Genomic DNA, 12,197 nt, shown 5'->3' on the forward strand with positions numbered 1-12,197 from the left:
TCCCTCCTCTCTTCCTCTCCTCTCCTCCCCTTCCCTCCTCTCCCCTTCTCTCTCTTCCTCTCCCCCTCTCCTCCCTTTCTATTTCCCTCTCCTCCCTTCCCCTTCCCTCCCCCCTCTCTCGTTGTCTCTGTCTTTCCCCGTCTGGACTCCCTTTCAACCCCCCTTCCTATGTCCTAAGAAAACTCTGTTCTACACTATCTGTTGAAGGCTGGAGCCTCAGGGAAGGGATGCCGAGCCTAGGCTTGTGCTCGACCACTCTCATCCACCTCACCACACTGAGCTCCAGGAAGCTCTTTTTATAAAACATCACTGAAGGAAATGTCTCTTCTCCTGGATCATCAGGGAGGACATTGTGACTCCACTTCTGGGACAGGTTGTTCATTGGTGGCCAGCCTTGTGCACATCAAGTGCTTACAGCAGCTGCATCATTACAGAAAGTCGGTGGTCTTCTCTCTCCCACCATGTCTCCATCTCTTACCTTCTTCATGCTCCTTTTTTCCAAGGTGATTCCTCAGATGCAGATGTCCTTTTGGTGGCTGGGTGTTGGTAGTTAGTTACTCTCAGCACACGTTCACTAGTTGACTTTCACTTTCACTACTAGTCACTGCTGATGTCTCCAAAAGCACGGGCTTCCCTTACCAAATCTGACTGTACCACTACTCTATGGACACAAATAGTGATTTGGAAGATGGACTGATGGGCAGGTACATCTTGTCCATTTAGGAGAACAGCAGCGATATCTTCCTATGCAGGCCTCTGACCTCCTTTCCCTGGCCACGGACTTACAGCTTGCTTTATAGTTCCAGATGTGAATCCTCTCCCATGGAACGTGCATTACACCCAGTCTGAAAGTGCTTGTCTGCCCTCTCCCTGGCTTGCCACTGTTGTCCAGTTTGCTCCTGTCATCTGGTCAGTTTCCTTGAACAGCTGAGCAATGCTGTTGGTGGCAGTTCTCCAGCAGCCTGCACAGCGCTCTCTGGATGTATGAAGATTAGAACCAGGGAGGGAGCTTCCACCCAAATTCCAGTGAGATTCCATGCCCTGCAATGAAGGCATGTGGAATCTTCAGTAATAGGATGTAGCCATCCAGTTCTGGGAGGGCCTGACATCACTGTCAACTTCCTGTATTGTTTTGAGGGCTTCAAGCACCAAGGCAAACAATGTGTAGGGAAGTAGCCCATCACTGCCAGGGATTTTGGCTGATTAACCTCCGGGTTCCAGAAGAAGCTTTGCCTACCCGAATGTGTACCTCTGTTCAGACCTTCTTTTTCTTTGATTATTATTGTCACATTGATACTACCTCAAATATTTATTAGACATTTGCATTTCTTCTTCGAGAACTCTATCCCAGTTCTTGCCCTTGGTGTTTTGTTTGTCTTGATCAAGTCGTTTCCTTGTTTTCGCTTTCAGTTCCATGCATATTCTGGATGTTAGTCCTTTGTCAAATGTACAGTCGGTGGATTTTTTTTTTTTAATTATTTATTAGCCAGACAGTTTTGCCGCAGGCCTTTAGTCCCAGCACTTGGGAGGCAGAGGCAGGTGGATTTCTGTGTTCGAGGCCACCCTGGTCTACAGAATGAGTTCCAGGACAGCCAGAGCTATACAGAGAAACCCTGCCTCGAAAAAAACAAAACAAAACAAACAAAGAATTATTTATTTATTTTATGCATGTACACTGTAGTTGTCCTCAGACACATCAGAAGAGGGCATCAGATCTCATCACAGATGGTTGTGAGCCACTCTGTGTTTGCTGGGGTTTGAACTCAGGACCTCTGGAAGAGCAGTCAGTGCTCCTAACCGATGAGCCGTCTCCCCAGCCCCAGTTGGTGGATTTTATCATGTTTTATATGCTGTCTCTTTAGGTGATTCTTTTGCTTTACAAAAGCATTTTAATTTCATGAAGTCTCATTTCCTGAGAGATCAGACAGTCTCTGCTTATTCCAACATCTCACACTGTTAATCTACCTTCCTACCGATGGGAACTTACGAGCTGGGTGGAGAGATTTTGGAGTTCTGAGTCAGAGGGTCTCCAGGAGCTAAGAATGGGCCAGCAAGACCGCCTGGGCTGAGAGTAGCCAGGTGTAGTGTGGGAACTTGCCGTCCATTTTTAATATTTCCAGCAGCGTCTGTCTTTTCAGTTTCCTGTGCCAAATGGATAGCATGGGCCATGCAACTTGTTAACATGTTACCTGCATTTAGGTAAACACTGGGAATTCAAATTGCATACAAAATGTTCATTTCCTTGAAGAAGTTAAGTGTGGGGACTTCTTAGATTTTTTTTTTTTGAAGTCCTTTAAATGGGTTTTCCAGCCACTCAGTTCCTTTTTGGTGGATGTTTGGGTTGTTTCCAAACTTGTGTTATTACAAACCATCCTGCATGACTAATCTTGTATATTGTTCAGTGTTTACCTAGATGCAGGGTGAATTCCTGGAAGTAAGATCACGGGGCTCACAGTAAAATCATATGCCATTTATTCTCATCGGACCAGAGGAAGGAGGCAGGCATTCCAGCCCCACTACCCCAGTGAACTCAAAAGCTCTGGGACTTTGCTTTGAAGTTACATCTCAGTGCATGCTAATGTGTACTGCTATTATTAATTGAAGATAACCGTTCTTTTCAGATAATTATTAAGCACATAGCCTTTTACACACAATAGCTTGTATTTCTTTATCCTTTAAAGATATGTTTAGTGTATGGATGTATGAGTACATATATGTGTGTATACACACACACACACACACACACACACACACACACACACACGCGCACACACATATGCATGTATCCGCACATGCATCACATGTTTGCAGTGCCCACAGAGACCAGAAGAGGGCATCAGATTCCCTGGTCCTGGAGTTACAGATAGTTGTGAGCCACAATATGGACGCTAGGAACTGGGTCCTTTGCAGGAGCATCAAGCATTCTTAAGAACCAAGCCATCTCTCTAGCCGTGTGTTTTTAGTTCATTTGTTTGTTTTGGACAATATTTTATGTAGCCCAGACTATCTCCTAGCTCTAGATACAACTGACATTGGCTTTGAACTCCAGACCCTCTTGCCTCTGCTTCTCACATGCTGGGATTACAGGTACGCGTCATCCCACCCACCCTTGCTTATGATTTAAAAAGTGTTTTCTTGTGGGCTGGAGATATGGCTCAGTGGTTATGAGCTCTGGTTGCTCTTCCAGAGGACCCAGGTTCAGTTCCCAGCACTCACATGACAGTTCACAACTGTTTGTAACTCCAGTTCCAGTGGTTCTGACATCTTCACACAGATGTACATGCATGAAAAACACCAATGCACATGAAATAAAAAGAATAAATAATAAATAAAGTTTAAAGACTGTTTTCCTTTTAATGTCTGCCTTGGTTTGTTTTTATATTTTCTTTTAAGAATATTTTGCTTTTATTAATATGTCTGTGTGTCATTTTCTGATACCTGCAGAAGTTAGATGAGGTGCTGGACCCCTGAAGCTGTAGATACAGGTTGCTGTGAGCTGTTTGGTTCTGGCAATTCAACTTAGATCCGCTGGAAGAGCAGCAAGTGCTCTTAACCACGGTTCACATTTTCACTCAGGAGATGACAATGGCAATCATTGTCCTGACCAAGTACTGAAGATGGGGGAGGGGTGAGGTGGCTCCGTGGGTAAAAGCACTTCCTGTGAAGCCCGATGACCTGCATCTGATCCCTAAGAGCCACAGAGTGTAAGGAGACAACAGATTACAGGAAGTTGTCCTCTGACCTCTACTTTCAGGACAAGCTATGTGTGGGCACACTCACAGTGCACCCTCCACACCCACATCAACATATTAAAAAAAAAAAATCAGTGAAGAGTTTTAGTTTGCTTGCAGTGCTCTTTAATTAAAATGAAGAGCAAATGATGAGATGTTTCTATAACTATTCATTTATTAATATTGTTGATATGATTAAGCCTGCCTATCAGTTTGTAGCTATCATTTTATTTCTGTTAATGCTGCTCAAATGGTGACTGTGGCTTTTCTAATCTGAAGGGAATGTGTTTTTTTCCCATTGATGTGTTTGCCCGAGGCATTCCCTTCCTGGTTATGAGCAGTATTACAACAGCATCCTATTTTTGCCCCAGAGGATTGGAGTAAGCGTGGATGAAGAAAGGAAAAAAACAGGTCTCCTTTGTTTGAGCTGCCTAGCAGTTATCCGAGTGTATAGTGTCTGGAGCTAGAGAGGCCAAAGGACACTCAGCCTTTCAAATCCAGGGAGAAGTTGGGTCGCCTTTCGTTTGTTGCTTCCTTGTTACCCATGAAGTCTTGCCATTCTCTCCTCACCAAGGCGGGTCTTCACAGCTGCGTTTACCATCTACCTGCTACAGGAAAGTGTTCAAGACAGTACAGGACTTCACTGTTCATTGTGCCTTGTCCCCAGGCTCTGGAGTTTCCGTGCTAATGAATGTTAAGTGAGATTTCCCCAGGGTCCAGTTAGGCAGCCAGTTCAGCCTTTGCCCGGCTCAGGTCTCTTCTGAACGCAGCTCACAAGAATGGCGCATGCTCAATGAAGCACAGTTTAATCTCTTTCATCTTCCCTGCTCTTACACTGGACAAGTTCAAAGCATCGTTTTTTCATGTTCTCTTGGACTCACTTAAAATATGGTGTGCTTCTTTCAGAAGTTTTGTTTTGTTTTTCTTCCTCCTCCATTCTGATCCTTTAGGACGTATTAAAAAACTAATTTTCACTTTATACTTCTGGCAGCCACAGCATCTATTTTTCTCAACGTCTCCTTGTTCAACACCTAGTGGTTGAAAATCCCAGGGGCTCCTTAATCTCCTTGCTATTATGCAGGAGTTTGGACAAGAGGATCTGTTACTGTAGATTAAGGGCAGTCTCCAGGAACCAACTCTGCTTGCTGGTTATTATCTCTGATTGTCATGTGCCTCCCTTTTTGGTAGAGCTCGCCTGGACTCACCCGAGATCTCCCAGATAGTTCCTAGTTGTCCTGGCTTTGAACTGTAGTGTCCCATTCAGAACTGGCTCTTCTTCATGTCCAACAAACCCTTCTCAAGTTAAAGTCTTCTCACTCCATTCAATTTCCTTGGGACCTTGCTTTGTTGAGGTCTAACCATGCCATGCTTGTTAAGTCCTGACTTAGAGAGTTTGCAGAGGAAAGTAAGGCTCAGGCAAACTTCCTTCCTGGTATGGAGGTTTAGGAAGAGTGGTGAGTAGGAAAAGCTTCAGGGAGAATTTTCTAGCAGCATGAAGGATGGTTGGAGGTCAATCGAGGAGAAGGGAGGTTTAGGAAGCAACTGTTATTGTGGGAGGGGGGCCTCGAGGAGAGAGAGCTATTATGGGAAAGCAGAACAAAATAATCAAGAAAAGAGATATAGAATATACATTGATGTGGAATAGGGCTTAAAGAATTAAAGTAAACCTCAGCTCTAGTGTGCTGATGGCGGCATTCCTGCCCATGACTACTCTGCGGGAAGCGTCTTAAACAGTAGCCTGCAGAAAGAACTTCATTGAGAGATTTGTTTTTTGGTAGGAATATATGGTTTGTGTTCATATAATCTGACACATACTTATAGGACTTATAGGTACCTCAAGTCTAAGATTTGTAATCTCACTATGGAAACATGATTTCTAAGATAGTGAAATGAGAGAGTACTAATTTCTAATGAAATTAGAATGTTGTATACAAGGTCAGGCATGGATGGTAGAGGCCTGTAATCCCAGCATTTGGGAGATTAAAACAGGAGTCATCTTCTGCTACATACAGAGTTCAAGGCCAGCTAGACCTACCTAAGACTCTGTCTCAAAACACTCTTTTTTTTTCTTTTTTTAAAGATTTACCTATTTATTATATGTAAGTACACTGTAGCTGTCTTCAGACACTCCAGAAGAGGGAGTCAGATCTTGTTATGGATGGTTGTGAGCCACCATGTGGTTGCTGGGATTTGAACTCTGCACCTTTGGAAGAGCAGTTGGGTGCTCTTACCTGCTGAGCCATCTCACCAGCCCTCAAAACACTCTTAAACTGCAATGTGCAACCAGACCTCTGTACCATCAGTTTCTACATCCTGGGTTATAACCATCTGCATGTATTAGTTTTCCATCGCCATGACTAGATACAACAGAGAATCAAATGGAGGGAGGGACTCTTTCTTTTTCTTGGGTTTTTTGTTTGTTTGTTTTTGTTTACGTTTTGTTTTGTTTTGAGACAGGGTTTCTCTGTGTAGCCCTGGCTGTCCTGGAACTCACTCCGTAGACCAGGCTGGCCTCGAACTCAGAAATTCGCCTGCCTCTGCCTCCCAAGTGCTGGGATTAAAGGTGTGCGCCACCACGCCCGGCTGAGGGAGGGACTCTTTCTTTTGACCTCAGTTTCAGAGATTTGGTCCACAGTCATCTGGATCCACTGCTTTTTAATCTGTGAATGAGCAAAATCATCTTAGGGGAAGGACACGGAGCACAAAAGATGCTGGCTACACACTAACCAGGAAGCAGTGAGAGACAAGTAGATCACGAACAGGACACACCCTCCTTAAAACACAGACCCCAGCAGATTCCTTCCACGATCTCCTATCATGTCACCAAATTATGAGGTCATCAGTTGACTAATCAATTGATTAGGTCAGAGCCTTCAAGATTCAAACACTTCTCAGTGAATAGATCCACTAGCTGGGGGTGGGGACCAGTGCTTCAAATGTATATCCTGGATCCAGTCTTCTGTGAACACCAAGGGACAGCTGTATATTAGAGAATTCTTCTAAAGGGAACTGTGGGCTGGGAGATGGTTGAGAGGGTAAGCGTGCTGTGCACCTGATGGCCCACATAGGATCTGATTCCTGGAACCCACACTAAAGCCCAGATGTGGTAGCATGCATCTGGAACCCCAGCACTTCTTTGGTAAGGAGGGAGGTGGGGATGAGAGCTGCTCAGAAGTTCACTGGTCTGGAGGCTACAGCAACAGGGACAAGAGAGTCCCTGCCTCAGAGGTGAGAGGTGCAGCCTGACTTCCAAAGTTGTTTCCTGACTGCCACATGTGCACTGTGGCATGAGTGTGTCTGCACCCACCATCGCTCTCTCTTTCTCCAGAAAATTAAAAAACAAATTAACTTAGAAAAAAAAATCTTAAGGAACTGATACCATAGCTCAGGAATAGAGCACATGCTTGGCATGCGGAAGAGCTTGGGTTTAGACACACGCACACCACACACACACACACACACAAAACACACACACACACAAACACACACAAAACACACACAAACACTTTCCTCCAGATAACTCCCAATCACGGGAATCCAAAGGAAGAGATGCTAGGCCTTCTTATTTGAGCCTGTAAGCAGAAAGTCAAGTTTTAGGATGTGCTGCTGACTCGTGTTCACTTAAATCGTTGAGCTTTAAGAATAAATGTGGGGCATACTTTACATAAAGCTATGGAAACAGAACGAACTGTTTTACCTAAAATAGAACAGCTATATTTAGAAGCTTTTAGTCTAGCTTGACCTTGACATTTACATCAACACAGCTGTCTCTTAGGCTGGTCATAGCCCCTCGTGTGCTCCCTGTTGTCTCTAAACCACTCCACGGGTGTAACCGCTCTGCCACAGCAGAATGAAAACTGAATATAAATAGTACACCTTCTACACTAGGATCTTAAAGCACTTGTCTTTGGCCAACAACTCATTTAGGGTGCCTTACTAGTAATTACTGTATACATTTTTCTCATTGCTGAAAAAACAAAACAAAACAGACAAAAGCAACTTGAGGAGGGAAGGGTTTGTTTTAGCTGTGCCCCATGCCTGGCTTCTTTTTTTCATTTTTAACTTATTTTTTATTTTATGTTTATGTGTGTTTTACCTGCATGTACCTCTATGTCCAATTTGTGTGCCTGGCGCTTATGGAGGTCAGAAGAGGGTATCGGATTTGTGGATCTGGAGTTGCAGATGCTTGTGAACCTGGGTCTTCTGAAACATCAGCCTGTGCTTTTAATTACTGATGCATGGAGAGTAATTAAAAGCACCACCCATTTCCCACTTTTCCCTAGTCCAGGACCCCCTCCATGTAATGGGGACACTCATTTCAGGGTGGGCCTTCCTTCCTTCGTTAGACCTTTCTGGAACCACCAGAGACCTGCCTCTTAGGTGATGATGCAGCGGGTGTCACTTTGAAGTCACCCTTCACACTATATTTTGAGCATCTATCCCCAAGATTCAGCGAGCAATGGACCACCACGGATTCTTTTCTGAGCTAAGAAAACGACTTGTAATCTAGAGTCATTCTGCCACTTAACAGTAGCTCACATTTGTGAAATGTCCTCCAAGTTATATAAGGCAATGCGATTAAGATGGCCTTCATTCTCTCCAATTTCTTCTTAAATATAACTATAATACTTCCTATGAGCATGAATAAGTAGGACAGAAAAGAGTATACCTCAATGTTGGAGCATTTACCCAGCATGCTTGAGGCCCTGGGTGCAATCTTTAGTTCTGGGGAAAAAAGTATCCATTACAGGTAATGTTGATTAATTCTTTATCATCTGTAAGGAGAGTTTCATATTCCGAAAGTACTGTGTCTGAACTTTGACTTATGTTGTGGATTTTGTCCAGTTTTGTCTTGGCAAGAAAAAGCATACAAGCTCCAAACATTGTCTAAAAATATGCAACACAGTTTATAAATTAAAAATTAATTTTTAGATCATTAGAACCTCAGAAACAAGCCAACTAAACGGAAGGGGGAATGGTAAATGTCTGGTTATATGAGTTTTTTGGGGGGACAAGATTTCACTGTAGAACCCTGACTGACCTGGAACTCTGTACAGACTATGGTCTCAGACTCATAGAGATCTAATGGCCTCTGTCTCATCAGTGTCGGCAAGAAGGTCTATTCAAAGCACGCAAGTTTTATGAGAGGTCCTGCTTCTAAGCAATGAGCCATTGGGGTTTGCAAGATCCATCCACCCAGAGGTCTCTGGGAAGTTGCCAGTTGCAAGGACTACACTAGAATCCAAAGCGGTAGTGTGGTTGTGTGTTTTGCTCATTAGATGTTCTGGATTTTTCTGGGAGGAAGCTGGGGACTGAAATTAACACCACTTGTCAAGCAGGAGAGGGCAGTGTATGCCTGTAACCTCAGCATATGGGAACGGATAAGAGGATTCTATGTTCTAGGCCATCCCGGGCTATATAATGAGGCTTTATTTCAACAGAAACTGAAAACCAAACAAACACAATCAAACAGCGGTGTAACCAAGCAAAGCCCCTGTCAGATGTGCAACACATTAATTAAAAGCAGTCATTTTAAAATGTCTTCAACCTGTGTTGGGCAGCCCCTTCTGAAATAGAACATTGGGAATGTTAAATGTCACTTCTAACACTATCACTATTTCCCAGAGTTTACTGGGAGTCTTTTAATAGAGTTTTAGACTTTACACAATTTTTAAAAAGTGTCATCAGAGATTGAAATAATCAGAATTTGGTGTAGACTTGTATTCTGTAGGAATTCAAAAGGAAGTGTCAGATCAAATCCACTTTTAGATGTTTTGGGAGGTCTAAGGGAGTCATGGCCATAGAATACTGAAGTACTGGGGCTGGAGAGATGGGTCAGTGGGTCAATACACTGGATGCTCGTCTAGAGAATGTGAGTTCTTTTTTTGTTTGTTTGGTTTGGTTTGGTTTTTTTCGAGACAGGGTTTCTCTGTGTAGCCCTGGCTGTCCTGGAACTCACTGTGTAGACCAGGCTGGCCTCGAACTCAGAAATCCGCCTGCCTCTGCCTCCCAAGTGCTGGGATTAAAGGCATGCGCCACCACCGTTCTTAACCATCTCATGGCTGAAGAGCCAAAACCAAACCTCCTGTCCTAGTTGTTAATGGCCTTGAGTGTTTGTCGCAGGCAGGGAGATCAGACGGGACAGACAGCCAGGCAGCTGATAAAGGTGCCTGGAGTAGACCCAGGCTCTCTCCCCTACCCACACCATCTTTATTCCACTCCTTCCTGTCCTTCCACGAAGAATTAATCTTCATCAATTTCTGCTTGTCCCTGTCCCCACTCTGGAGAGAAAGCTCGGATGGGTTTCTGTCGATTAACGGTGAGACTCTAAATTTCTCCTCTTTTTTTTTTTTTTTTTGAGATAGGGTTTCTCTGTGTAGACCAGGCTGGCCTTGAATGCAGAGATCCAGAGAGCTGGGACTTAAGGTGTGTGCACCACTGCCCAGCCACTCACGGGCAGATCAGCGTTTCTACCTTACTTACTGATTTCTTCGTAAAGTTCCAACATTCCCAGCAGTTCAGCTTCCTGCCTCAGAGTGTCTGGGTCTGTCCTAGCCGCCTTTATCAGGTGCTGGGCGGTCGGTGCTCGCCAGTGTTCTTCGACTGTGACTAATGCTCAAGGTAATTAACATTCCGGAAAGGAGGTTTGTCGCGGCTCTTCAGTCCAAGGTTGATGGTTGATTGGCAGGCACTGCTCTTCACCTGTACACATCCCTCTACCTTATCTCCAGTTCTGGCACAAGCCCGGCGCGTGTCCCAGCACGTGCAGGAGGCTGATTACAGCTGTGCTGGAGCTAATTTTGTTAGTTTTCCAGATTTGCTTGCTGGTTCTTGGCTGGTTGGTTGGTTGGTTTGGTTTTTCGGTTTTTGGTTTTTGTTTCTTTTGGGCATGTTAAAGCCATCAATTAATATTTAAAAAGATATTCTTTTAGGAGTAGTACAAAAGTTATCTAAGCTTCAGATCTCTCTTTCTAGAAGTATTTTTTTTTTCCTTAAAGAGTGAAGAAGTATGGTGATGCATGATTATAATCCCCAGCACTTGGGGAGGCTGAGGCAGGAGAATGCCTGTGACTTTGAAGCCAGTTTGGACTGTATAAGGAGTTAAAAGCCAGCCAGAGCTCTGTGAAAAGAACCCTGGTAGATAGAAATGCAAGCAAACAGAGGGGAGCAGGCATCGAACACTCGGTGTTCTCCCGGTGTGGAACGTCACATAGGCAGCCAAGTAAACGGGGAGCAGCAGATTTCTCTAAGCAGGTGTTCCAGTTACACCTCGTCAACAGACGCATCCATTCCCACGAATCTCTACGAATCTCTCAGCTCAGCCAAGCTTGATTTTGATATTAGTAGCCCCAGTGTCCATAGTGGGAATAGGGCGTGACTACTCACCTATTATTTAAGTCCTATTCTTTGATGATGGTCGGTCTTGCAGATGGTCTCATGATTGATCTCAGTGCTCCCCGGGGACAAGGTCAGGTTTCTCCTTCCTCGGGATGAGTAGCAATTTCTCAGTTTAAGGGGCGGGTGGTGGTGGTGCTGACTGGGTTAGCAGTGTTCTGGGGCCGGGAGAGGGTGGATTTCATTACATATTTGTTCTGGAAGGTTCTGGCAGTCTCTGGCTGCCCATTAAGGAAGACACACAAGGAGGCTTGGGGCATGTAGGGAAGACACCACGCCTAGAGATTCGCTTTGTCTTGACCAATGGGCCTTTCTAAGATTACAGCAAAGGTGAGAGGGTTAGGAAAGCGGTAGCCAGTAGCATAAATTCCGCAGTGGGTGGGGTTCCGTTTGGATCTCTCTTCACATTTTCTGTACAGTGCGACTTAGTTACCTCTTACCCTTCCTCAATCCTTTGCAAAAGGGATTGAGCCAACCTGTGGCGAGGGCTCGGTCATTTTAGCATTCAGGAGGCTGAGCCAGGAAGATTATGAATGAGCTGAGCAGTGGGCCAGAGTTACAAAGCGAGTCACTCTGTCTAAAGCCAAACGGCAGGATGCAAAGTGGGCGTGTCTGTGGTCCAACTCCTCAGGAAGGAAATGCAGGAAAATCTGTTGCTCAGATCCTTAGCTACACAGTGAGGCAGAGACCACCCTGGGCTATGTGAGAGCCTTCCTGGTGCAAACAGAGCCCCAGTGCAATGAAAACCAACACAAGATGGAAGAGGAGGAGCAGGAGGAGGAAGAGGAGGAGGAGAAACAAGAAGGGAGAAAGAAGGCCAGGGGAAATAGCGGGAGGAACAAGAGGAGGAGCGGGGCTATAGAGGCAGGAGGAGCAGGAGGAGGAGGAGGCACAGGAGGAGCAGACGGAGCAGGAGGAGCAGGAGGAGGAGGAGGAGGAGAAGGAGGAGGCACAGGAGGAGCAGGAGGAGGAGCTGCAGGAGAAGGAGGAGGCACAGGAGGAGCAGACGGAGCAGGCGGAGCAGGAGGAGGAGGAGGAGGAGGAGGAGGAGGAGGGACGGGGAGGAGCAGA

This window comes from Mus pahari, chromosome 22 (genome assembly GCF_900095145.1).
Source record: "Mus pahari chromosome 22, PAHARI_EIJ_v1.1, whole genome shotgun sequence".
Classification (NCBI taxonomy): domain Eukaryota; kingdom Metazoa; phylum Chordata; class Mammalia; order Rodentia; family Muridae; genus Mus; species Mus pahari.